The sequence below is a fragment of the Bombus pascuorum genome, chromosome 17, assembly GCF_905332965.1.
Source record: "Bombus pascuorum chromosome 17, iyBomPasc1.1, whole genome shotgun sequence".
NCBI classification, from domain to species: Eukaryota; Metazoa; Arthropoda; class Insecta; order Hymenoptera; family Apidae; genus Bombus; species Bombus pascuorum.
Window position 1 is genome coordinate 16559 of NC_083504.1, and position 3908 is coordinate 20466.

The 3908-nt window shown below is 36.5% G+C and overlaps 1 non-coding gene across 1 annotated transcript; it reads right to left on the minus strand.

Moving 5' to 3' along the window:
* Nucleotides 1-2137: 2137 nt before the first annotated feature.
* Nucleotides 2138-2256, minus strand: LOC132915573 (5S ribosomal RNA). The gene has a single exon (XR_009659917.1). It is a non-coding gene; the product is annotated as a 5S ribosomal RNA (ribosomal RNA).
* Between the last annotated feature and the right edge of the window lie 1652 nt (nucleotides 2257-3908).

Here is a 3908-nt window from a genome sequence, read left to right on the forward strand (position 1 = left end):
GTAATAGTATGTAACGTTATACACTATTACATAATAGTACATAACGTTATACGTTATTACGTAATATTATATAACGTTATACGTTATTACGTAATAGTATATAACGTTATACGTCATTACGTAATGCTACATAACGTTATACGATATTACGTTATAGTATATAACGTTATACGTTGTTACCTAATGCTACATAATGTTATACGTCATTACGTAATGCTATTATAACGTTAAACGTTTTAAAGTAATACTATATAACGTTATACGTTATAACGTAGTAGTATAGAACGTTATACCTTATAACGTAATGCTACGTAACGTTATACGTTATAATGTAGTAGTATATAACCTTATACGTTATAACGTAATACTATATAATGCTATACGTTATAGGGTAATTGTATATAACGTTATACGTCATAAGCTCATACTATATGACGTTATGCGAATCCAGGCTACCATTATTATGTATTGCGTTATATGGTACAACGTTATAATCTATTACGTTATAACGCATTTAGTTATGTAGTATCACGTTATATATTGAAATCTTTCGAAAAGTGACGCAAGTATTAAAGGAGAAAAACGCTGGATATCATACATGCCAGCTCAAAACAGAAAGAAATTACAAAATAGTAATCAGAGACCTACACCAAAGAACAAACAACGCAATGCATACGGTGTCGACAATAAGGACACACAAAAAATTACTGAGTGTCCCGGCGTGTGTCAAATGTGCAAAAAGCTACCTAACAAACTGCTCATACACAGAAAATAGAAACGAAGTAAAATGCTATAATTGTAACGGAAACCACCCAGCGAGCTATAAAGGCAGCGAAATCAGAAAACAACTGCAACGTGAACTATTTCCACCACTTCGAAGCAGAACATACAGCAACTAGATATTACGGAATCAGATCCAGCACCAAAGAATACAATACCTATCGAACACTAATCATAGAAACATCAACACCTTTGGTAGTGTCACTGTGATCTTGGAATATGGAATAATCATATTTTACATACCAGTTCGCATACCATAGCCATCAAAACTACAATTAAGCAGTAACAGCAAACCCGTGTGCCGGCATCCAGCGATAACCCCTCTACAGGAGCCAAAACCTTGATACAAAAATCCTCTCAAGTCAGCACTCGACATTTCATTCCTATTTCTGTTCTGTTCATGTGACATTCTGTACCGTTACTCTGTCAGTTTTGTAATAAATTGTGAAACAACTATCAATTGTTATTAATTGTAGTACGAATCTCTCACCTTACGTGTGGAACGTGAAATAATTTCGAACCGCCGCGACAGTACCACTTGAAGTAAAAAGATATTGTTTGGTCTGAAGGACCTTAACTATGAAAATGCCAAGATTCATGGAGGGTCCTTAAGATTATTGAGGGTACGCAATAAGGGTGTGTAGATATCTGGCAGGAATCTTGCTCGCGGCGTGGTGTGAGCTTTGTTAGAGAGTCGCCGGACATAACAAGCAGATGTACTTACGAAGGCGTTACCGACACCAAGATTTCAATATTTATGACAAAAATTAGGTCTGAAAAATAAGAATAATATTAAAAAGTAATTGTTTGTAAAGATTTCGAGTTTTAGGAAGGGTGTTGAAGTAATACTCACTTCTAGGAAAACTACATCTTCTTTAGCGTTTAGTTTTCTTATTCCGCGAAGCTATTGAGTATTGCTTAGCTCTAAATCAATTCGAAGGGCCTTTCAGTCTCATAGCCTTTTCTAGGAACATGCTACGTACTGATGGTGCAGCGGGGTATAAACATGCCGGTTCTTCGTAATTATATAAATATCCATAGGCCCATTGCTTCGAAGCTCCATAGTAAAATAACGCTGCGGATCTGGATTACCGTACACTGTACTTGTACTTATACTTACTTGAATATATTTCCATTATACATTCATCCGCGCATTTTCACTCTCTATTTCGAGATAAACCTCAACAGCTTTTGATGTACAAAAAAAAAAGAATATTTAGAAAAATATAAATGTGTGTAAAAATACAAATGATATAATGTATGGTAATACCAAAACATTAATTTTTTCGATGCTTAAATTATAGATTATTGAAAGTAGATCGTTAAGGAAAGTAAAAGAGATTGGAAAAATAAAGAAAACCAACACCACACGGAGTTCCCAAGCGGTCACCCATCTAAGTACTACCCGTGCCCAGCGTTGCTTAACTTTCGTGATCGGACGGGAACGAGTGCACTCAACGCGGTTTGGACGTTGGCTGAAAAAAATGGTTTTGTTATTTGCTTTTGTTGGAGCGATGCTCACTTCTAAGAAAATCCTATATCTTGTTTAACAACGCATACTTCCCGAAAAAGTGGAAAAAAGCCAAAATAATAGCAATCACAAAAAAAAATAAAGACGGCTCATCACTCACAAACCTACGACCAATAAGTCTCCTCCCCAACATAAGCAAAGTATTTGAAGTAGTCATCAACAACCCCCTAACTACATTCTGCAAAAAAAAAAAACATTATACCAGAAAACCAATTTGGCTTCCGACACAAACACTCCACACTACACGCGACAAACAAACTCACGTCAGACATCTGCTGGGCACTAAACGCAAAACAACGAGTAGCCGCCTGCTTAATAGATCTCGAAAAAGCCTTCGACACAGTCTGGATCACAGGCCTCATTTATAAATTAATAAAAAAAAACTTCCCGAGATACTTAATCAAAATAGTATGGGACATGATCACAATCAGAACATTCCTAATGACCGAGGGTTCTCATACATCGAACAAAGAATTCACCATAAAAAACGGACTCCAACAAGGAACTGTAAACTCCCCGCTACTCTTCAACATATACAACAGTGACATATTAAACCTGTTCGACATGAACAAATCTACCCACAAACGCTCCATAGCCTTCGCAGACGACCTAATCATCTACGTAACAGGCCGCAAAACTAAAACAATAAACACAGACCTCCAAGAACTATTCGACAAAATCAACGATTACTACCACACATGGAAACTAAGAATCAACGCAAACAAATGCGAAAGCATACTGTTCAAACCCAAAACCAGCGAAATCGGCCCAGCAGAAAGAAAACACTGCAAAAATTTCCAATTAAAAGAAAAGGCATCCGAAGAGTCAATCATACCGCACAAAAACTGCGTAAAGTACCTAGGCATAAACATAGATGACAAACTAAATTACAAACAACACATAGAAACCCAACTCGCCAAGGCCAATAAAGCATTCTGGAGAGCAAAAAGACTATTTTATTCGAAACATCTCAAGAGCAATGTAAAAACATTATGCTACCAAGCTCTAATTAGGCCAATTATAACATACGGTTGCCCAATCTGGTACAACATACCAGCAATGCTAATGGAGAGAATTCGCGTTTTCGAAAGAAAATGCATTAGAGCTTGCCAAAATGCGTACAGATCCGAACAGAGCGGATACAAAAAATATATAAAAAACAAAAAAATTTACGACCTAGCCAACATTCACCGCATTGACTGTCACATACTAAAACTAGCAAGAAATCATTTCGCACAAGCGTCAAAAATAAAAGAAAACAGCCTAATCTTCAGCGGCTTATACCCAAACGTACTATATTACAAAAATACAATGACAACAGGCTACATCCCCCCAGAAGCGTTCCTATACCTAGACGAAAAAAATTACCTCCAAGACCAAAACAATATCCCGATAATTTTCCACATAAAAAGAAAAATAGGGATAAAGACAATACTCTACGAGGAAAACTTAAACGGACTGACTGCAGACACCAGGTGGAGGTACAACATGGCCCTCCCCCAAAAAGACACTAAAGACAAACACAGAAAAAACACAAAAAAATATTGGTGGATTCCAAAACCATAAGAAAATATAAGTGAAAACTACCAATTCGACA